Source organism: Rhyacophila brunnea, unplaced genomic scaffold (assembly GCF_057557595.1).
Source record: "Rhyacophila brunnea isolate RB1 unplaced genomic scaffold, BYU_Rbru_1.0 scaffold_20, whole genome shotgun sequence".
NCBI classification, from domain to species: Eukaryota; Metazoa; Arthropoda; class Insecta; order Trichoptera; family Rhyacophilidae; genus Rhyacophila; species Rhyacophila brunnea.
Genome location: NW_028232860.1, coordinates 30439449 through 30465699, shown reverse-complemented (window position 1 = coordinate 30465699; position 26251 = coordinate 30439449). Strand labels below are relative to the sequence as shown.

The window sequence follows — 26251 nt, the reverse complement described above, 5'->3', positions numbered from 1 at the left end:
CGCCCTTGTGATAAACCGCCATTATAATATTATATCACATGGAATTACAATAAAATAAAAATGATGTCAGGATTTCAATTATTTTAAAACTATGTAGTTGTCGAACTTATATGCAACGCACGACCTGCCTATACCCACGGGATGTCACTGCATCCGAAAACTTTCCCTGCTTGGATAATGTCCGATATAAATATTGTAAGTGCTTATAAAATATTCTGCCATTTGACCCGATGGCAGTTTTTGACATTTTATATTTTTATTACAATATAAAAATATTATATAGATGCTCATAAATAATAAAGCACCATCACCGGAAACCGCAATCAACACGAATGTGTAAATACCTATGTCCTATACAATCACAATCTAGTTATACGTTTTAATAAGTGATAAGAAGCACAATAATTTGGCTCATTTTTAGTAAAAAAGTAGGTAAGTAATTCAAATACTTAATTAATCTAGAGAATCTTCTCTTATTAAAATACTAAAACTGACAAATTCCATCGTAGTACTTACATCTAAAAAAATATCCATAGTTTGTAGTGTCTTTATTTAAAATTTATATTTATAATTTTATTTATGATAATATTAAGTAGATACCTTTCCTACTTATATATTATTATACATTATAATATATAATATTTCTAATTAATGCAAATAGTTAAGTAGGTATTATAATATATTATACTTTTACCCACCTACCTATTATTTTTAGCTTCTTGTAAATAAACAAGTCTAAATTGTATATTTTTCTTTGTCTCTACAGTCCGCTGCAGATCTTGGCCGCCTCACTATGATGTTTGTATTATACTCGTAACATATTTTTCCACGGGAAATGTATATTGTATGTAAGTCACTTACTAATCAACTTATTATGTATTAAATTAATAAAATATAACATAATACCTACGTTTTATTCCTCATGATTTAATAAAAATCAGGACCGGTTTTGTCCATTTCAACTAACACAAATTGTGTCCAGAAACTTGTATTTATGCAGTTCGCCATGAAATAGGTATATGGCCGTATATTAAAGATCGTCCAACCTCTTTGGGCGATATAGCACCTACTAATAAAATTCATGTCTTAATAAAACACGGTTCTTGTCGGTTTACACTTTGCAGAAAGCCAGCAGCAAATTGAAAATAGCTGATATGCTGGATTATTTGTTAGGTTAGGCTAGGTTTTCATTCTTGAATTCATGAATTTTGCCTAAATCAGCTGGGAAAATTTAATTAACTGAATCTAATAAAATTGGAGACCGTATAGTAAACGGGCATTTCTTTCCGATAAGAAAACTCACGACGAACTGTGCCACGGTGAAATGTTTAACCTACAATTTACATGTAACCACATATATAATATAATATTACAGCTATTAAAAAAATGTTAAAGTCAAAATTATATATTGAATATATGGAGAATAATTTAATATACTTAACGTCATTACTAGGGCCCGGATTTATATGCTAGTGCATGTTTTGTTAGGGTGTATGTACAGCAATAAGAGTAGCACAGAAATCTGTTTTGAAAGACAGAATCCAAAAATATATTTTTTTTTTATTACATATAAATGCATATTTGAGATGTTAAATCATATTTGAGATAATAGTGCATAGGTATTTCATAAATAAATGCATATTTTAAAACTTTTGAATTTATTATTAATTTAAGTTAGGAAGGTAGATGGTTTAGATGCACTTGCATTTTTGATGCCAAACTCCGAGCTGTGGATTTATCATAAAAAAACTAAGTTAACTCGGGCACTTTTATTTAAAGTTTGCCCAATCACCTCTGTGAACGTTGAGAGGTCGTTTTCCGCATATAAACAAAATACTGACATATGACATGCCAGAGAATATTGAAAAAAATATTGTTTTTTTTTCGGGCAAAAAACAGAAAATGGTATTTAGGAATAGTTAAGTGTGTCGTTTTTGTTTTTTAAGTTATGTTTGGTTTACATTGCATTTATTATTCAATTATTTGTACTTGTAAAAAACTATTTTGAAAATTGTAATAATTGATTAACTTTATATTCATTGTTTGTGTTTTTTTTGTTCTGCTATCGTATTATGTTGAAAAATTATTAACTTTTTATTCGATTTTTGTCAGTAATATTGCGAAAAGTGGGTCCTACTTATTTACAATTTTTTTTCACAAATAATGTCAATTTTTAACTGCATATTGTTTCGGTTTTAGTGAATATTTTATTGATTTTAAGTGCATACGTGCATGCATATAATCATGTTTTTTGTTGCATATAAATCCGCTCCCTAGTCATTACAGACGAATAACAATAGGTCTTACAAACGAATAGGTTTTGTTTAATATACGTCATAATATAATATTAAGTATTATGTAATATGGGTCATATTATTATTTTTTTTTCATAATTGCTTACTGTACCTGAACAACCGGTTCGCAAACCGGCACCGAATGTTCCAACATAACGTACGAATTATACACAGTTATATGTATGTACCTACTACCTACCTATATCTCCTATTGGTTGTATTTATCGCCGTACCTAGTTTAAACAAAAATTTATTAATTTTAAATTTAAACTCAATCTGCTAACTCCGCTAAAACGATTTCGTGTTATAGAATTATTGGCAACAGTCAAGAGTCAAGGCAAACATAACCGATTTTTACATTCGACGATTTTATTAATAGCACACTGTTATTTTTGTTTTAGAAATTTTCATCGACACATTCATACTAGGCCGTATTATATTATGACTGTATTATGATGTTTGAGCGGAATACAGAAACATTTGTCATAACTAAAATTTCCTTAGCAGAATACACTATGTAGAAACATTGTCCTTAGTTAAGATCATTTCTATTGAAAATAATACAATATTTAAAAATTCTCTTTCCTATAGTTTAGGTAAATTATTTTATAATTGTTAAACGATGACACAAATATGACAACTGCATTTTATAAATGCAATAACTATAAATACATATTAATATTTAATTATAATACTCTTATGTTTCCGTTATAAGTCATTATACGTGATTCCACAGGCACCGCAAGATATTTTTTTAACATGGTAACACTAGCGTCAAGTGTCATTCTTCACCTGGCATTTTGTATTTCTGCGGGCTGGCGTATAAAAGTAAAATAATATTTTCCAAGTACATGCCAAACGAATTAACACTATCAATATCCATATTGAGATACATTGTTAAATGAATGAGTGTATAGACATGCGCATTTATTTTGACAGCAGCTGTCAGTGGTAAATGGTAATACAGAAGGAAGCGTGTTCATAACAAAAGTAGTCTATGGTTAAGGATTCCTTAACTCTATACTCGGGATTGTCTATAGTTAAGTCATGCTTTTCGGCGACTTATCCTTAGGATCGAAATCTTAGATTGTGCATTCCGCTCTTAACTTGGATCTATTCTTTTATACAGTACTTACTCCCTCAGTTACTGATTTAATTAAATGATTTTTGAATTTGATTACATTTGTAACAATGGTAAGGAGTCGATTATTTATAAAAAAAATATAAAACTCATAGAGGTGTGTTTCATTAAATATGTTACATTGAATATTTTTCTTTATAACAGAGTAAATCAAACCGAATTTCTGCGCGATTCTTGGCGTTTGTATCACTTTGTCATCGAATCGAACAAATATTGTCAATAAGTCTAGTACAGTATTCATCTACACACGGGGCAGTCAACCTTTTTATACCTACCGCCCACTTTTGTATCTCTGTTAGTAGCAATTTTTTCTAACCCCTCACCGGTTCAACAGTAATGGTGATTATAAAGTAGGGAAGTAACTTTTCTTTATAAACTTTATAAAGTAAAGTTACAGCAAGTTAAAGCATATAATAATAAATACTTACCAAATACTTTATGTCAGACTTTCGCTAAGTTTGGCAGAATAAATCTTTATAAAACAACTCACTGTAGTTAAATCTATCTTTTTATTTATGCTTTGCATACATAGAAGCAAGAGCATTATGCATTAGGAATCAAATAAGACGTAATACCGTTTGTTAATAATTATTGTGGATACCACCTTATTTATGGAATTTCTCCGAGTGATATCCGTGTTATTTTTGAGGAATGAAAATACCGGAAACATATCACCGTGTTAACTATTTAGAATAACCCTACAAGTCTAAGTGAAGAATTATTGATGAATGATGGCCATCTAATATCGTAATACTTCTTCGTCATTATCATTAATGATGAATATCGCGACCTCCATTGACATACCAACAGCTGTTGGCAAAAACAAAATGCGTGGTGATGTTGTCTAAAATGATTGCGAAATAAAAACAGTTCATTTTTCGTTTGAATGTCTATTTTAATAATTACTCTCACCTCTTATTCTTAAGTAAACTCACAATAAAAATGTCTGGTGTAAAATTGTTCTGACTGTATTTTACAACGTTTAAGCTTGGTTGGATTTTCCCAGAGAATAGAAATACCCAATCTTATACACTCACTATACAGTATAGAATAAAAAAAACTTCCGTAAAATATTGGGTGTGTAGCCAGAATGATTAATCCAACCAAACAACTAAAATCTTTATTGTGAATCACTAATAATATAGGTACCCACTGTTTACAATAGAAGTGTTTTGAGGTTTTTTTTTCTTATGAGTTTGAATAGAAACGGGGACGTCCCAAGATGCGTAAAACAAACCTGTTTTTATAAGTAAATAAAGAGACCGAATAATCAACTACTTAGATAGATAATTAGTTATTCATTGTTATATTATATTAAAATAAATTAAAGGCCTATGCGCCATGCTATGGTCAAAAATGGATAATTTCTGGTATCTTTGGGAGCATTAGCTGAATAGTATAATAATATAGTCTTTGTGAGAAAGACATTATAATGACCTATTTTTCTCATCCTAGAAGAATTAATATTTTAACAATCACAACAAAAATTACATTAAATTTGTCGCTTCTACTATATACCTATACAATTTTAAAAAAATGGTGTCCTCAAATAATAACCAATATTGAATGTGCGGTCCCGTATATATTATATTATTTAACACGTGTTTAAGTTTATCCGATATTTCCACACTCGACAATTAAACCTTGTTACTACCACATCAAGATGGTAATGAACTTTCTGTTATTGTTCTGATCTCTGACTCATGGTAGCAAAATTAAACACTTTACCAGAAACAAAAGGGATAGTACAATCATCAAGCTTTAATCCTTCGTTCCTTGTTGCTACAAAAAGTTCATTACTTCAATAATAACCATTGCACGATATACAACTAAACTGATTCTTCATAACAAATTATTATATAAATATATAAATCACAGTAAACCTTTTTTTACTGTATAACCAAAAAAGTCTCAAGTTAGGTATACCTTTATCGGAAAGCTTTTGCGAATTTTCCCATTATTGCATTAGCGAAATATGAATATGTTTCGATTTCATTTTTTTCCACACAAGCTATTCTCACGAGTAAAAATCGTACAGAACCCTTAGGTATTCAGTTTCGTCTCACTTGTAAAGTAGGGATATAAAGCCTCATTGGAGCTTAACCTGATACTGAGGCTAAGGACAGGTCACACAATGGGTAAAAGATTTGATGTCCTCATGGGAAGAAGTGATTCGCAGCTCTGCGATGAATGTAATGTTTTGAGGAAATTGTACATATAGCTGTACAATGCCCTAAACATGAACGACACAGAGTATAAGTGCGAATTGCGGATATGTTTAAGAATGTCGACGAAATTAAACGTGCCCTGACGGTGTGTAAGACAGAAGAGCTTGGCAAAATTGTAAAGTTCTTTAACAGAATTGGAGTGAGAACCTGATCGGCGGATCCCTTTTTAGAAGAGAAGAGGCGATATGACAGCGAGTCGCAGTCAAAGCCTCAGTAAAATCATGAAACAACCTCATTGGCTGCATAGCGCCTAATATCAGTGCACCAACCTATTAACTATGTACACTTAAAACCTACGCAAAATTTAGTTAAAATCATATATTATAATAATATAATAGTAACTCAATGGTTCTTCCTATTTAGTTAGTCATACTACCTAAGTATTTAATAAAATGTTTTTATTCCATTCTTTATTTTTTGTCTGAACTGGGACGCCACGCCGGCGGCCGGATGATAATATTTAATTTGAATACCAGGAAAATATTTGATAAAATACTTGGGGCCTATCAGACAACCTTGAACGTATGTATATCGAAAAGGTATGTTGGTGTATGAGGATGGTATTTTGTTTTGTTTTTTTTAATACCGCATTATATATTATATTTTTTAGAAGTAAGGAAGGTCTGTCGGTAGCTACATGTTGCAATGAATTTCCATTTGTTGTATCATCGATAAATATTATTATAAATAATTGTCGATTACTTTACTGAAATATCAAAATAGTATTATTACTAAACTCAAAAAATAGCTGAAAACACAACATAAGCTCGATGTTAGTAGTAAAAAAATATTGCACCTCCTTGGTTTTGACGGTTGTAAGTAATAACTTTGTTATGTAAGTATGATATTTTAAATAAACACCAACATATAAATAAAAAACATTCCAGTTTTTACAGGTAAATCAGTATACTGTGGCATTATAGACGATTGTTCAGTGTGTACTGCAATACTAATTTCACTAGCAAACAATACCATTACAAATAAATTTGTAAAACTCTTTACTTTGGTTTGATTTACCTATATGTAACGACTTAATAATATTCTGTTAATAATGGTAAAAAATAAATATTCCATTATGTTGTAATAATTCGTACCTATCTAGGTATATAAAATATCTGGCCGCTTACTAAGTCATTCAGCATTATTCTATTTGTATACCTAGTACCTATATTCAAATTTATTTTGTGTCAAGTCTTGTGTGGGTGTATTAAAAATAGGTTGTTTTATCGTGAGTTCGATAATCGCCGGTAGTGCTAGCGTTTCCATTTTGTGATCCTTTTGTCATGCCGTGTCAATGATCTTTCTCTAAAATGATTACTCAGAAGCGACAGTGACTCCACTGACCGTATAACACGTACTCTTCGTAAGAACAAGGTCATGAAAGTGCGTAGGTTTTGTTTCAACCAAAAAATCTTTTAAACATTGTTTTGGCAGAACACAAATAATAAATAATTCATTATGCATTTGAATCTGGCAAAAATGCACATCCACAGCAGTGTTGCCAACACTGACGTTGAGAGAGTATTACGATAGACGCGACAAGAAAATATAATAATTGCCAGAAAATAATTCTAGAATTTCACGTCAATCATATTTTTGATCTGTTTCACGAGAATAAATTATATTAATGAATATTTTAAACTGAAAATAAGTACCTACCTAATTATATTATTACATTTAATAAACTAACTAATGAACGTAGAACGCGACACGCGCACTGTAAAATAATATGGACTCTATGTGTGGTAGTGATGATTTTTTGACTACATATAAGTGACATTTATAATGTGTACCTAGAGTTGGGTTTCAGGAATTTCCCGACGGGAGTTCTCAAGAAATTTTTAACATTTCGGTGAATCCCGGATCTTGAGAATCTTTTCTCGGGATTCGGGATTTCTTTATTATCAAATATAGAATAGAAAAAACGATTTTCTATATGAAAAAAGTGGACAGAAAATACAAAACTCAAGGACTGATCGGGGCATTTAACACAATTAAGCAAAATGAGCGCAATTTTTGCAACGTCAGGAAATTTTGTGTCTCAAAAGCGTACGCGATTGTCAGATGCAGATTTTCAATTTAAAAATTCTATCCCATCTATTCTGTAATAAATTTAAGTTATACAAACAATACCTTTCCCATATTTTCCTGTTTCCATCGTCACCATAATATAGTATTAACAACAAACATTAATATAAACAAACTCAAATATACCTAGGTACATTTAAAAAACTTACCATATGAGCGAAACACTATCTACACGTGGTGAATAGTTACTTATACTAATACTAGCTAGTGATACTGAACTCATTTTATAAATTTAAATGCTCTCGTATAATTTTATATAAAATAAATTAATTATTGAAAACAGCACAGTTTATTAATTAAACCAACAAAAAGTGAAATATATTTACTTACAAAATATAATATTGTAGTGCTTATCTGAAAATATTCGTGGTTATTGCAGGAAAAAATCTTTATTTATATTGTATTCAGCGTATTCATTTAGTCAACAATTGAAAAATATTTAGTCTTATGTGCAAAAAATATTTATTTTTGAATCGTGTTTTTTACAGGAAGATAATTGGTCATAAAATAATCAAATCAAAATGAGCACATCAGGTTGGCAAGCCAATCCAGAAAAAGGATCATATAGGCGATTCTCTAATGTGACTCGGATAAGCGTTGATGCAAATGTGTTCAAAACCCCAGCCTATGTAGAAGAACCCCCTACTAAACCAGCGACTATTCAAACGTCTCAGCTCGCTCCTAAGGAAGAAAGTTCAACGTCAACAATTCCTGTAACCAGCAATCCCCAAGAAGAAAGACCTAATTTAAACGACGCGTGCTAGGCCCTTTAAAAAAAAAACAAATTATTTGTATGTCAAGTTGTGTGATCTGATGATTCACAATATTATTTATGTTTTGTAGCACATAACACTCATCTCATATAATGAATAAGCATATGCAAGTTTTTTTTCCAAATAATTGTTTTATAGTTAATAAAAGGTTTTTATAGTTACCTAAAATATAAATATTAGCAGATTTTTGTCTTTACGAAAATTGGAAGTTAGCCACTTGATCAACCTATTACGTCCATACTTTCACACCAAACACAAATTGAAAAATAATGCTTATAAATATGTACCTGTTTTATTATTTCTATTCTGATGCAACCGACCATATTCAATATTAAATTATATGAATTAAGTAATATATTAATATTTTAGATTACTTAAATAAAAATAATGTAAAATATATTGAAGAAAACCCAATTATGTTGAGACGGAGCCCAAACACGTAAAAGTGAGACAAAAATCCTCTAGAATAATTATTTCTCATAAACCATTTCTTTTATCCAATGAATAATTCACAAGATTTGAGAATGTAACATTCTATAATATTAAACTATTTATGTAGTACCCGCTAGTTTAAATTATTGCAATTAGGTATGTGGCTCGTAGCCTTGTTGATTAAAGCATATTGGCGCGATACCAGTAGATATACCGGTTCAAATCCCGTCGAGCATCGTATTTTTTTTCAAATGTGATTTTTTCTAGTCGGTATCTGAGGTGTTTTCAAGTAATGTATGTTTAATTATTTCTGATTAGGATTCCGTTCGATGCTTTGTTGTTGTTTACAAAATTGGCAATTGTGGAAAATAGAATTGATATATGTGATTTAGATAGATTAATAAAAATATTGCAAAGTAAATGCAAAAAAAAAACAACTGTACATAGCTCAAAAATGTAATCTTATCAATATAATATAATTTTACATTTTCCAAAAAATTAAACCCGAAAGCGCACTGATTTTCTGTCATAATTTTAAAAACATTGATACAGATTCATCGATGACCGTTTATCAAAACAATTAATGAAAATAGAATTTACTGTCATTCATATCAAGCACTGAAAAAATTATCGTGTATAATTATATTTTGTGATGGTTCCTTAAAATAATGAGGAGCATTTTGCAATGGATCAAAAAGATGTATTGGAAGGTTTTAAAAGACATTTGGTTATTTGGATAACTTCATTATTTATTATGTTTGGAAATTTACTACTTTGCAAGTGGTAAAACTTTACTAGGTATCAACTTTATAAGGGGACAGAATAGTAACCTTTTACTTTTATGGTACGTTCCACACTTAGATAATTAGATGACGGCATAAAGTTCCAAATAGTTTACATATTTTTTCGTAACTCCTTGGATGGGTTTTCCACATACATGTGTTATATAAAAGAAAAATTCATGTGTACTTTCAGAAAACATGCTGCTCTCCTACCCTGTATAAATCATCCAAAAGGTAGACTGATGAATGGACAAAACTTCCGAGGCCCAACAAAATATTTGAAGCAGAACGTTGCCACAAGAGGCACAGCAACCTGCTGAACAAAGTTATGGAAATAGCTAAAATCCACCAAATGATCAGCATTATAAGAACACCTCAGGCACATACTCAGGCACAAAATCTGCTTTGGTCATCATATTATTGTACGAAAATGTAGAGACGTCTTGATTCAAAATGCTACCCCATAGAGGCAGCGCATTTGGAACGCAATCAACGATAAAATCATTGTTTCTGTGCAAGCCGAAAATACATCATGAATTTATTTTTAACATTAGCAGCATAAATATTTGTACGTTTTATAAAAGTATAAATAGATAAGCAAAAGTTATCAAAACCACAAACACGAATGCACTACCAAAATACTGATCACCTGTATAACATACCGTATTAGCAGAGTAAATTTGTATTTTATTGTATGATTTTCATATTATTTTTAGACAGGTATTAATTTTAATTTAATAACATTTAGTCTCACTGTATTGTCATGTCCAATTTTGTAGGTTTTATATAAATAAAATATCATCAAATGGATGAATAATTGTTTTAATTCAGTAGGTAGGTACCTACTTACTTACTTACACTATGTGTAACGAAAATTCGGCCGCGTTGCCATTCGGAGAAGGATAGTCAACCTGTTCGCACGTCAATTTATTTTGTGATGGAGTCGGATGAATATATTCTTTAATCGTGTAAAGATGGCTAAAAAACGTTCCGCATGTACTTGAAAAAGAAAACATATCAATGAATATACTATTATTATTACGAATATAATAATAAACATTACATAAAAAGGACGCATGTTGAATTTTTATGACAAATTATATTTCGTTCAGCTCGCGTCATTTAGTTACAGCCGCGACCCGCAATCCAAGCATCGCCTAGTCACGATCTTTTTAGACGATGCCTCAGCTCAGGTATAGGTCTTAAGTGAATAGAAAAGTACATTGAAACTATGAAAAAAAATATCAAAAATATTTACTACAAATACCTCGGATTGCAAATTGAGAGATTTTTTTGATAATTTACAATTTCAACTGTATTAATTAGTAAATATGTATCTGAAAACATTAAAAAGATTTTTTTTAAGTCAAAGATAAACTTACTATTGGTAAAAAATGTGAATTTGTTACATATTTTATGGTCATATTTAGTTTATTAAGTTTTCTAAGAATCGCCTAAGAAATTTTTGACTAATTCATAGTTTTAATATTTTTTATATCTATTTTAAAAAACATCGATTTTCATAAAAATATAAATATGTATAACTTTTTATTTATATCAAATCGAACTTCAATATTGGGACCATACAACAAAATTTGATAATTATAACTATTTTAGTAAATATCGTTTTTTTTTTAAATATCTATTATAAAAAGGTAAAACGTAATATTTTTTCATAACAAGTCCTGTAAATATGGCTGTCCTGGAACATTCTTTCAGTTACCTATCTATCACAGCCTACCTTCCTTTAACAGGCACCCTTCTCTACTGATGTCAGGTAGGTACTATACATAATTTATGTTGTCCAGCTTAATTTGTCTATGTCCTGTAACAGTCTCAAATGGTACGTTGTTTTCTATAATTTTATTATGTTCTTTTTCTTTATGTAGAGTAAATTAATATTAAGTAATAGTCATTGTTTCACCTACTGGATCTTTTACGAAAAGTTTTACTCCTTAAATATTGTCGATATGAGTTGAATAAATCTCGTCTTTGAGTTATATAATATTAATTTGTATATTATATATAAAAAGAGGACATCCCTTTTTACCATTTACTCGAGTTCAACCAACAGTTTCTCCATAAATTTGACTCATAGTGCGATTATATCGAAAAGAATTATTATTAGGTTTGTTTTAAAAACATGACCATAAAATCATTATGATTCGAGTTGTCTTCCATAGCATTAAAAATTAGAACCTCGCTTTGTGAGATTTTCTGAGTCTACTGAAAACAAACATCAGTATAGTAGTTACTATTTTGGTTACTTGTGACATTTAATTCCACTATAGTATAGTAAACATTGGCGAAGGGTGGAGGTAGGCTGATAAGATCCGACATAAATAGTGCACATATTTTTTTGTCAATCATACGTATTTGTTTTCATTGAACTAAGACTATAATTTACAAATACCTATGAATCCCGGGATTGATAAACATAATCCCGAAACTTTCGGGATTGATTTTTCATTATTTTTTATTGAAAATAAAATAAAAACGAAAATGTAACAGAAAAAATACTTTTAATAACAAATAACTACATTAGAAATAAACTGAGTTTGAATAAAGTTAGATTTATACCCATGTGTAAGTTTCCGATTCATTTTATTTTTTCACATAAATTAAATAAAAATGAGAAATATTGGAAAAGAACATTGCTTCGCACTATTAACAAAGTAAGTCCACAATGATCTCATACGTTTTACGGCAGTTTCATATTTGGCTGGTTAATTAGATTTATGAAGCGGAAAGGCCATAAGTACCTACACCATGATTTGCTTTACTATTTTAAATCTCGCTAACCCACTTATTAAGTCTTTAGTATCAGAAACAGCAATCTCATATTAAATTCACATTATTATTTATATTACAATATTATTTACTCCATTAAACTTGTGTATTTCCAAGATTGAATGTATACAATATTAACAATAAATGTATTAAATAGTATGAAGTATACTAGATTTATTTTCGACCGATTTTATCAATGTTATTTGTAAATATAAAATTTTTATATTAACAATGGAAAAAAATGCCAATCCCGGGATTGTCAAATTGTAATCCCGAAATCCCGGGATCAGAATTTTGGTTCGGGATTGGATTCCCTACTTGTTACACTTTATGTGTATAATTTTTTTTTTATTCGTGTCTATTGCAGAAGGATATATTGAATTGAAGGTGATCATAAAACCTTATTCAAAAACTTTATCGAATAAATCAACAAAATCCTCAAAGTCAAGTAAGGAAACCACGGTGGCCAATGTGTACAAAAAACCAGCATATGTGGAGCAACCACCTAAAATACCAGTGACTATTCAAACACCTCAAGATATCTTGAACGGAAAAAGTTCGACGTTAACACATCTGTAACTGGAACTTTACTCTACGAGAAGAAAGATCATAATATAATAATTACCCTCTAGTCCAGTGATGCACAAACTGCGGCCGAAAAAACACGTCCATCGACGGTCGCCGGAGACAGATACCGGTTTTTTTCGTATTAAGTTTTAATAAATATATGATATTCGTATATTAAGTCATTGGACGCTAGCGCGGAACGATCATCAGGTGGTCATTCGATATAATTAACATGCTATTTAAATGTGGTTTTTAAATAAAAATTATCTAGTCAGCAGTCAATAAGTTATTATTTTTTGTAATATTAATACTATCAATCGAAGATACTCGATGGAATTTTAAATTTAAATTCTAATGTATTTAAGTTTTGTACTATTTATTTCATTTGAATCGTTTATTACGACCCGGGTTTCGCCTTTCGGCATCTTCATACAACTAATATAACTTTTTAACAGTAGCGAAGGGTGGAGATAGGATGTTGACCCGCCATAAATATAAATAGTGCACATTAAGTTACTCATACGTATTTGTTTTTATTGAATTACGACTACAATTTACAGATGGTGTTGGATAGTTTGTAGATATCAATTTAACCCTGCCCAAACCAAACCATAATAGTTTTGGTATATTTGGGCGATACGATAAAATTGTGCACACTTTTTCATTCATACTTATTGGTTTTCGTTGGATTATGAATACATAATATTACACAATATTGTTCGTTTAAATTCATTAAGCCCTACTTAAATCAAATTCTGTTCTCCTATCTCTCAAATTCTGATGTTCTCAAATTCTATTCTATTCTTCCATCTATAAAATTTCCAAAGTTATGTATGATTTAATTACATAATTTTAGATATTTTATAGATATATGCGTATTTTTTGACTATTATTATCTATTATGGTTTGGTTTCAAAGGGTTTAATTGATCTTTAAAAACTAACCAATACCATCTGTAAATAATTGTTGTCTTATTTCAATGAAAACAAATACGTATGACTGACAAAGTTTAATGAGAATGTCAGTAATAGAAACAAATATGCTAGCAAAGTTTTCGCACTATTATTAACAATTTATTTACAGATCGGTTACAGACATTGATATACTGGTTACAGATAAGCAATATAATTTTCATGGTATTTATATTTTTGTATTCACAATAAGATTGTGAATTCAAAATTTATATCAGTTATAATGCAAGATTTAAAAACTAATAAACAAAATACTATATAGGTAAGATATGTTATATGCAGGTAGGTTATATAATTATATATATGTATTTTATTTTTATTTATTGCAGGAAGATACATTGAGTCGACGGTAGTCGTAAGACAATCAAATAAAAATGAGTTTCTTTGACAAGTTCTTCGGACAAAAATCCGTTGATTTGGGCAAAAAATGCACGGCTGCCAATGTATTCAGAAATCCAGAATATGTAGAAGAAATTCCTAAAATACCAGCGGTTATTCAAACAACACAGGGTGCCGTGACAGGAACAAGTCCTACTGCGACAAATCCTGCAACTGGCGCCCCACAAGGAGAAAGACCATCTATGAACAACATGTGCTAATCATTTAAAATGTAAGCTATTTTTTTCATTCCTAGACTAATAAATATTACTAATACTTACCCTATAAAACAAATAACTATAACTCATATTTTTCTCCATTCGATAATTTTACAATACTTACTCATGTTGAAATCAAAATACAGTTGAACTTGGTTATTACGAGTAAGATGGGACCGACTGAATTTGCTCGTTATAAACATTCGCGCCACATTCTATTTAAGCATAGAACATAAAAAATCTGAAGACCATCGTAAAAATCCCCGAAACAATCATGGCATTCATAAACTACAAAAGAAGTTGTTTATTGTAATGCAGTGCTGAGCCGCCGGTGCTGGTAGGTAGGTACCTTCTGACTTCACAAAGCTTGTATTTTTTACATGCAATTTCAACATTATGCATGGATACTTTTTCAATGTTGTCAAATGTTGAAAACACCAATTATTTACCTACTTAGATACTTAACTAGTGTCATAAACGTAATCCGATCCCGGCGGCATCGGTCTAGTTAAGTGCCGGGTTGAAAATGTTGTTTTTAAACGATCAACAGTTTTGCTCGGTATACTCGAGAAGTAACTCGTTATTAAAGTGAATAAATGTATGGAATAAATCATAAACTAAAATGTCAACGAATGTTTCCTCATTACATCCGAGACCTCGCTATTTCCGTGATCGTAATAACCAAGTTCGATTGTATTACGAATGGAGAAAAAAGCTTCACATGCCGGCATAATATTCCGCTTTATCCCCGTTTCACACGCAGCGAATATTATCGTGCGATTAAAAGTCGCGCAATCATTTTTTATATACCTCTACATAGACGCACAATGGTCACGCGATAATATTTGCTACGTGTGAAAGTGGGCAAATTGTATCAATGTATCACAAAGTAGGTACATATTAGGAAACACAATGCCTATAACCGAACCAAGCAGATTATATTCATCATAGTCCCAGTACTAGTATAAATTGCTGCCTTGCTACGGAGCTAGCGGCAAGCGGTATAGATCGAGCAATCAGCCATCCCAATCGCTATCCGAGAATGAGAACCACTTTATACAAACGACATGCGTTTGCCTGGAGAATTATGTAATTTTCAAGATTTTTAAACACTCATTAATATGAAATTGCGATAATTTTCAAATGTTAAAATGATTCAAGAAAATGTCTCTTTTTCAATTTAATCGTAGATATATTTTCCGTTATTCTTTTTAAGATTTGTCACATCATGCTATTAAATTTACATTTCCTTGTAGATAGAATTCTATCAAGTTTGAACTGAATTTATTGTGAATTAAATTTACTTGTTACAAAATCAATTTTTTATAATAGCATTAATAAACTACTCATTAATTATGAATAAAATCGGAGATCTTGTATGAAAATTGGCAATAACCAGTCATTAAATTTCTGCTAATAAATAATGGAATAACTGAAAAATAACAGAACTTATACCTACCTTGTTTTTAAATGTGTTGATACTCGTATAATTTATATTTAATACCTCTATGGGTATAACATTTTGTTAAATTCGTATTTTTTAATAACAAATGTTCAGAAATAAACCATAGTATAACCAGTGGCGGCCGGTGATCATAAAATTAGGGAGTGCATGCAAAGACATGCATTTTCGTTTTTGTGGTATTGAAAAAAATCAGCAATAGCCTTCAGAGTGGAGGTAGGCTTATGCTTAAATATATAATACATCTTGGGGGGGGGGGGGGGGGTTGAGAAACGAAACGACGCTCACATTCACCGACAGCATTTATTTATTGTCAAAGTTATAAAGTCCAAGCTTCTGGATATGATAGGTATGATGCAAAAGGCATACAAACTCTTTTTGATTTTTATTGTAATACATTTCATATGTGCCAACGTAGTTTCCACGTTTGACACTCCTAACTTCCATAAATTATAACTGATGCAAGTATTTTAGACAATATGTCATTGGTACAAAGCCGTAAACTCCACATTTGTGTAGCTCCAATAGGTAGTACGCGGGTTATGGTCGGTTGAAGTTCACATACTGACGAAATTCGGGCATATCTTATACTCCCCTTTCGGTTATTTGCATCCCACATTCTCCGCATATACCTACGCGCTGTATCATTTTGATAAATACTATGGATCGGTGATTTTTCAACGGGATATAGTTACTATCTGTTAAAAAATTGCTAATACTTTGTACACCTCAACTCCAGAATTGCACTCCAAATGGGACTGATTTGAAAGACGTATTCAAAATGAAAAATACTTCGGTAGGTAACACGAATATTGTATTTGATAGAATAATTTATATTTCTTTTCTTCAATAATTGACATTGGAAAATTGCTTTGTTCATCTTCTTAAAAAATATTTTATCCTCTTTTACGTTCAAAATAACGCTCATACTCCACATACACTATTGAAATACCTAATATTGTAGAAATTGTTACAATGTAACGCTTTTGTTAAATAACTACTTCTCTTAGAGTAGTATCTATAAGTAGGTACGTAAAAAATTGTAGTATGTATATTATATTATGTAAAGGTTATTGATAGTTTATCAATTACTTACTTACAAGTTTACTTTGCTCTAGGCATAATAAAATTATTTAATTTTTAAAGGTAAAATAATTATAAAATTGGCATTTGTATGTTGAGATTGCTACACCTAACTTAATGAACACAATATCACTCTAATCGATATTTTGATCGATTCAATATTATATGGCAAACAACGTAGCATTTACCTCATAACGTACGAAATAATAATATAATAATTTGAAATATTACGCGGGAATCTTGTACCGAATTCAAAAGCGTTTGTGAGTTGTTATTATTCGCGCCAGTCAAACACAGCATTGTCGTGAAATGTCGTCTGCGCTCGTAAGCTCAGATTGGGAGGCACAGTGTCCCAAGTGAGGTAAATATTGCACGTTCGGAAATAAAAAAAGATCACAACTGAGCCCACATTATCGGCAGCGTGAAAAAAAAATCATCGCCCGGCGGTTCGATTTCTCTCCTGCACAATTAATACTACGAAGGACGTACCTACGCATACATGCAGGCCGCCAGAAATTACGCGCATATTTTTATGCGTGCAGACGGGCGACAAATTAAAGATATTTTACAATAATTAATTCATACAATATGTAGGTATTTGAATACGTACTTATTATTACATAGTTACGTAATAATTTGGGAGATCAGTGCACCTTTGCTCCTATACAAGAGCCGTCCCTGAGTATAACTGAATATGTTTGTAAATGTTGCACGTTTTTTTGGGTCTAGAAAGATTTGGCACCGGGACAACTGGACGCCACGGAATTCGAAAATAAATATACGTTAGGTACTTACAGGTTTTTATATAAAATATTTAATATTATTATTTATATTTAAATAATTATATTATGATTTAATAGTTGGTGAGAATGTAAATATGCAGACATAAATAATGATTTAATCGTGCATATGTTTAAGTTCCAACGAAAAAAGAGTTTTTTATTTTATATAAAGCCTTAGGCATGGTAATTCTCAATCCGCAATAAAGAATACATTATGTTAAGGGTAAAATGAATTAAAACTACTAAGTAGTAGAAAGAAACTGATTAAAATACCTCGTCTACGTTCTGTATACGTGTCTACGACAGTGCGGCGTCCAATTGTCCGGAGACCAGTCGTTTCATTCCCGTTTTTTTGATCGAATAGTAAAACACATTACATCGAGTAAAGAAATTACTTTTTGAGTACTACAGTCTAAATCCAGTTTATGTTTTTGAGTTATAAGTTTTAGTAATAAAGTTTAGTGAATTTTAATAGCCGATTTTTATACTCAAATTAAGGAGTAGCAAAATTGAAACCCCTTTCCACAAATTAAACATTGCAAAATTTTATATAAAAATAAAATTAACGTTTAATTTCAGATGATCACAATCGCTCTCTTCAACATCGACAACACTGCCGAATTTAAATACATGAACTTCTAACAACTGATGTTTTTCTACATTTCTACACAAAAAACTTGATCTAAAGGATGTAAAAGTTTTCAAAAAGCCAAACTATGTTGGAGAACAACTACTTCAAGAGACACAGCAATCTGCTGATACTTTCTTCTGATCTACTCGCCATATTGTGGAACAAGGCAGCGACATCTCAAAAAATTCCATCCTAGGAGTTGTTTTATAATATATGAACCGCAAGCAAACAGAAAACGTGGTTAGTTGTAATCGCTTGCGGTTGAGTGTGGCTGGAGTGTAACGCGTTTCATACACTCGACCGCAGCTAGCCACGATTTTATGCCTGCGGTTCATGAACTCTCTATCAGAGATCTACTTATTCTGTGTAACAGTTGAACTAAAGTGTCAGCGAAAAACATATTTTCAATTAAAAAAAAAATATTTAATTTAGTAAACTTGTATCTCGATTATATTATTATCCTCAACCTTGTAATTTTTTTAAATAAATAAAATACTGAAAATATAAATACCTAAGTGAATTAACAAATTTAAAAATTTCCTTTCTTTTTTTTTTTTTTTGTCCAACCGGTAGGTTTTAAGATGATAATAATAGTTAGCCCAGTCGCACACAGAAAATTGCCTCGACTGGCGTAAATAATAACCGATCAAAATATTGCGACTATAGAACAGATAATAAATAGAATACCGATAGGCAATATTCAATACGCCGCATGGTGAAGCAGGGTTTTGAATGTGTGAGTATTCTACGAAAATGAAGCACGCATTATGCACGTGCAATAGTGTGTGTAATACACTAACATTAAATGAGCGTAAATGCATAAATCGAGAGGAGTTTTTAGTATTCGACGTAAAACGTATTCTTAACACGAGTGTAAGTTTAACCCGGATTCTTCCTTACTCGAGTCGGTTACCTGCTATCGCCTTACCCGTTGTGTATTTCAGTTCCCATTATTTCTGAGTTCCCTGATTACGACGCTCTTCCACGCGTATATGTGAGACCATGGGCTCGATTTCCTAACTATCATCTCGTGTGACACCAGACGACATGACGTAATTGTGGCGTCAGCCAATACACGCTCGAGCGGGCGGCATGTATTGGCTGACGTCACAATTACGTCATGTCGTCTGGTGCCACACGAGATGATAGTTAGGAAATCGGGCTGCATGCCGGGAAAGTGACGTCACTTAGCGTTTGTATCACTTTGTCATCAAATTGAAGAAAAAATGTCCATAAGTTTAGTACAGTATACATCTACAATTCTACACTGTTAGTTATATTATAATCCTAGCAGTCTATAAGATACCTTTACATCATACCAAGCCACCAATTGGGTTTTCCAATTCTTCATACTTGCGACATGGTTTAACAAGTATTGCAAACTTCATTATTTGCTCTAAAAATATTGGCTCGTTCACCATATTGCACGTAATATTGTTTTATCATAATATGTATACCTATTATTTATACTCGAATCATTTTACAGTGGCATCAAAGGCTATCTGCAAATGTATTGTTATTGATTGCTACAATGCCTATTTCAATGCTGACAAACAAAACCAAGATGCTTTTGTAGTACCCATTGTGCCACTGTGGATTACCAATATTATACTCAACGTTTATGTCTGTCCTAAAAACAGTTTAATATTATTATGCACATAGTACTTAATATTTCATATGGTTTAAGCGTTTAAGGCTATACTTCAGTTTAGGCATGGTCTAAAAAGATCGTGGCTAGGCGATGCGCGGATTGTGCAAATGACGCGTGCCGAACGAAATATAATTTGTCATATAAATCCAACATGCGTCCATTTAATGTTCTGTTTATTGTTCTATTAGTAACAATAATAATATATTCATTGACATGTTTTCTTTTTCAAGTAAATGGGTAACGTTTTTTAGTCATCTTAATACCCCCGTCGCCATTACGAAACAAATTGACATGTTCACAGCTCGACCTTCGCTCTCCGATTGCCAGGGAGTCCAAAATTTCGTCGCACCTATAGTTGAAAATTATTTGCCGTTTCACTGAAGTACCGTCTTAATGATAATCAGGCCACAGGTTTCGTTTGCTTCAATTAGACATTGTCAACTGATACAAAATAATATACTATTAGGTATTACAGATTGTACGCTAACAATAATATTTATTGAATATATTAATAATATCGAATTACATAATTTGAAGCCACTTCTAAGAAATATATAACCAATAGAAAAAATCTTATTTGTAAAAAATACGACACCCAGCAGGATTCAAACCTGCGTCTCTCGGGATTCGCGTTCAAATTTGAAAACACTTTTGAGAAATATACATATAACCAATAGAAAAAATCATTTTTGGAAAATTTTTGACACCCAGCAGGAATAGAACTTGTGTCTACCAGGATTCGTGTCCATGCGCTGTAGGCTTATCTATCATATTAGCTCTTATCTATTTGCGCCGAATTTTTACTAATGGTTCTTACAATAATACTCTCTAAAGCGCTTTCTTAATTGAGTAACTATCGGCAATCGTCTTTTGTATTTTTAAATCAAAGTAGGTATTAATTACCTTAATTAATAACCGACGTCACGGATCACTCCAATTTTTTTGTTTTAACTTAGGTACCTACTTGAACTTATTTATTTATTCAACATATAATTCACAATAATTGAGAATGTAACATTCTTTTTATTAAACATACTTAATTTCAAAACACTTCTGATGAATATATAAAGCAAATAGAAAACCTTTTTAAAAAAAAATACGACACCCGGATTATCGTAATTCGCGCCCACGTGCATTGACTGCATTGCTATATGAATCTTATCTAATTGCGCCGAATTTTAACTAATGGTTCTTACAAAACTCTCTAAATCGCTTTCTAAATTGAGTTACTATTGGCAATCAGCTTTTGTATTTAAAAATCAAGGTAGGTATTAATTAATTTAATTACAAACGACGTCACGGTCACTTCAAGATTTTTGATCCGTGTGTAATTTAGGTAATTAATACCTACATTGATTAAAAAAAGCGTATTTGACTACTAAAAAAAATTGCAATTACGTGGTGTGCGACGGTACACTTAATTACATGTGTGTTTTGTGCTTACAAATCGGCTAAAATAAATTTCAAAATAAATACATACTTAGATCAGTTTTATAAATTATTCAAAATATTAAAACAATAACTCATCGATAAAATATAACATTTTAAATTTAAATCCTAATTTCTTCTATATAATGTTTGAGGCTTTCACGGTTGTTTTTTATCGTAGTAGATTTTTGGGTTTCCACCATGTGTCTTTCTTCCTTCTTTACTCGACGTTTCGGGCTCATTGAAATCCATAGAAACCCTGAAAATATTAATAGTGATGATGGATTACGGTTAAAAACGTCATGGCTTCCGGACTATCAGCAAAATCCAATATTCGAGCCGGTATCCCTGGTCGTAATGATTGACAGATTACTCTGAGCAACGTTTGCTCTTAGCTAATCGGATTCCTTTTGAAATTCTTAGAGCAACGTTTACATTCACATACCTACACTACATTTTCATCATAAAACATATTATCTCTTAATAATAGCGTCTGCAACGAGCCCGAAATGTCGAGTAAAGAAGGACACACGGTGGAAACCCAAAAATATACTACTAATTTCTTCTAACTTCTAACGATTTTCTAATTAAATACCCTATTGCAGGGAAAATTTTCCAATATATAACTTTTTTCAATTACGCCATACATTTCGGTACACCAATTTTGAAACAATTACTACTACTAGCTTCACCAAGTTTTTGTTTCTTATTTGGTGCAATCATTTTTTGTGGGTAGAAATGAAATCGTTTGTCAATGTATTATTCAGTTTGGTTCTAATCTCACAACTGACACGAGAATTACTCCGATCAGATGAGGCATTTTTTCGCTACAGTCTCAAGTATCGTAAATCGATCAAAATTAGAGTTTCGCGGCGCGGCATCCTCCGCCGCCTGATGAGGTTAGCGTGATAATATTATTTGTGACGCATTAATTCTAAAGATCAGACCTATGCAATTATATATTTACATTAAACGTAATGTTTATTCTTGAAGAGTATTTGCCTGCAATTTTTTATACAATGCGATCTGTTTGTTTATTAATATTATAGGTATTTTTTTCTCTCTTCAAACACGTGCCATGCAAAATCATCTCGCGTGCTATAGATTCGCCACCCCTACCCTATCCCATCTATTGTGTTGTAAATGGAAGTTATACAAACAATACCTTTCCCATATTTTCTTGTTTCCATCCTCACCAAATCGCATTAACAATTAATATAACTCTAAACTCAAATATAATTTTCGGTACTCAAACTTATCTTTACCTACCTTTAAAGAAACTCACCATGTGAGCTAAACACAATTTACATTTACAATAACAAGTGATGCCGAACTCATTTTATAAATTAAAATGCTCTCGTATAATTCTATATAAACTAAATAAATTCATAAAAACAGCACAACTTATTTATTAAATCAACAAGTGAAAAATATTTAGTTATAAAATATACACAATATATTATATATATATAAAATTGTAGTGCTTTATCTGACAATATTCGTATTTATTGCAGGAAAAATAAATATTGCGCATAAAACCATCAGATCAGAATGAACCCGGATTGGGACAGAAGTTTTCACTTTGAAGCCAATGTCTTCAAAGCTCCAGCCTATGTAGAAGAACCACCCACTAAACCAGCGACTATTCAAACGTCGCAGCTCACCCCAAAGGAAGAAGGTTCGACGTCAACAGTTCCTATAACCAGCAATCCCCAAGAAGAAAGACCTAATTTGAACATCGCGTGCTAGGCCCTTTAAAAAAACATTATTCATATGTAAGTCAAGTTGTGTATCTATTAATTCACAATATTTATGTTTTGTAGCACATAATACTAAATTCATACGATGAATAGCCATATTATGTATGTTTTTTTTTCCAAATTATTGTAGTTAAAAAACTCACCATGTGAGCGAAACACTATTTACATGTGGTGAATAACAAGTGATGCCGAACTCATTTTATTAATTAAAATGCTCTCGTATAATTGTATATAAACTTAATAAATTAATAAAAACAACACAACTTATTTAGTAAATCAACAACAAGTGAAAAATATTTAGTTATAATATATATATACATTGTAGTGCTTTATCTGACAATATTCGTATTTATTGCAGGAAAAATATATATTGCGCATAAAACAATCAGATCATAATGAGCCTGGATTGGGACGGAAGAAATTGTCGCTTCCCCAATGTGAATCAGGAACGCGTTGAAGCCAATGTCTTTAAAGCTCCAGTCTATGTAGAAGAACCTCCTATGAAACCAGCGACTATTCAAACGTCTCAGCTCACCCCAAAGGAAGAAGGTTCGACGTCAACAGTTCCTATAACCAGCAATCCCCAAGAAGAAAGACCTAATTTGAACAACGCGTGCTAGGCCCTTTAAAAAAAACATTATTCGTATGTAAGTCAAGTTGTGTATCTATTAATTCACAATATTTATGTTTTGTAGCACATAATACTAATTTCATACGATGAATAGCCATATTATGTAAGTTTTTTTCCCAAATTATTGTAGTTACCTAAAAAAGATTTATTGGTAGGTTTTAAAAGACATTCTGGCCATTTGGATTAGGGATTGCAATACCGGTTTTTAAATTCTAAAATACCTGAATTTTCGGTATTAAGAAAGCACACTCGTAATGTTTTTGAAAATAAATTATAAGTTATTTGCTGCTAAAATGTAAATATACTGAGTGAATCCAACAGAGGTGAAAAAATAATAAAACAAATTTCATCAAATATATTTTAACAATTATCATAATATTATTTCGAAATAGAAAACATCGGTAACAAAAATGTTCAATAATTATTCTATTATTGATGACTATACTAGCGTTTACTTTAAGAAGCTTTTCCTGCAGCCGGACTTATTTGAACTTGATCAATTTTTGAGGGCTTTAGTTAAAATTATCAATATATTCAAATTATTAGTAAAAAATGACTAGTTCTACAATTATGATCAATACATATTTTTAAATGTCAACATAATAAATGTAGGTTTTTGGTATAAAATAATATTTTAAAAAGATTTTAATAGCTATATTTATTGATAAGCACCTACTTCAGTTTTCAATGTTTATGAAATACCGGTATTCAATAATAAATACCGAAAAACCGGTATTGATATTTTCATTCGATATTGCAATCCCTAATTTGGATAACTCCATTAATTATCATTTTTGGCAGTGGTAAAACATTGTTATCTATCAACATTATAGGAGGAAAGGACTGTAACTTTTATCTGTTATAGTACGTTCCAAACTTAAATAATTATATTATGACGGTATAAAGTTCCTTATAGTTTACATTTATTTTTTCGTAAATCCTTAGATAGATTTTTCACATATTATGTTTTGTGTTATATAAATGAAAAATTAATGTGTGCTTTCAGATAAGATGCTACCTACTTACTCTGGATAAATTATACAAAACCTAGAGTGATGAATGGACAAAATTACGAAGACCCAACACATATTGAAGATCAACTTTACCACAAAAGGAACAGCAATTTACTTAACAAAGTAATGGAAATAGCTAAAATCCACCAAAGGATCAGCATTTATAAGAACACCTCTTCTGCTATAATAGTCATTATATTATTGTGCTAAAATGTAGTAACGTCTGGATCCAAAATGCTACCCCTTAGACTCCTTAGAGCCAGCGCATTTGAAATGCAATCAACGATAAAATCGTTGCTGTTCATTTAAAGTCGTCTGCGGTCGAGTTGTGACTGGCAACACTAGACCGCAGGATGCCCTGTTTTCGAACTCGTGTTCCGTTTTCGCTGGTTCAGTCGAATAATAAAAACCGCTCTTTATGTTTTAATTACAACGGATATAGTTTTTAATAAATCTGTAATTATTATCAATTCAAAACAGCGAACCTCAGAACATAATTTAATATCTATGTTTCTATAATATAAGCCAAAAATACATCATGTATTTATTTTTAACATTAGCAGAATGCATATTTGTATATTTTAAAGGAAAAAGTACATATTAAGGCTATTTTATTTTAATAAACTTTAATCGCACTGTATTGTCATGTCCAATTTTGTAGATTTTATATAAATAAAATATTATTAAATGGATAAATAATTGTTTTATTTCAGTATGTACTTTCTGTTGGTATAGTTCTCTTACACAACGTTTCTATTATTTTATAGTATAAGGATAGGTGAAATTCTTTTTAACCAGTACTTATTCATTACAAAAAAAAATATTAAGTAAATAGAAAAGTACATTGAAACTATGAAAAAAATATCAAAAATATTTACTATACCACAGACGAAAATTAAATTGTAATGTTAAATATAAACATAAAATAATAATATTATGTTATAAAAAGGTGGGATCCTTTAATAAATTTAATAATGTTATTTTTAATTGCAACCATACTTAGGGGCGTAAGTTTCTAAGATCTTACATACATAAAACGTCTCGAAGCAGTACAAAACCGATTTCGTAAGCACGTAAATTTTAAAGCTTACTGTTATGATTTACATAATGATAGAAACGACATAGCTTTTTCTATTTCGACCACTGCA

The 26251-nt window shown here is 31.0% G+C and overlaps 1 long non-coding RNA gene across 1 annotated transcript in view; it reads left to right on the top strand.

The window, feature by feature from the left end:
- LOC147071517 (uncharacterized) overlaps nt 1-25796 on the top strand; it is a 41880-nt gene extending 16084 nt beyond the window's left edge. The window contains exons 2-4 of the long non-coding RNA XR_015070802.1: nt 23214-23474; nt 23818-24106; nt 25097-25796. This is a non-coding gene — a long non-coding RNA (uncharacterized LOC147071517). The remainder of the gene's footprint in view (nt 1-23213; nt 23475-23817; nt 24107-25096) is intronic.
- The last annotated feature ends 455 nt before the right edge of the window (nt 25797-26251 follow it).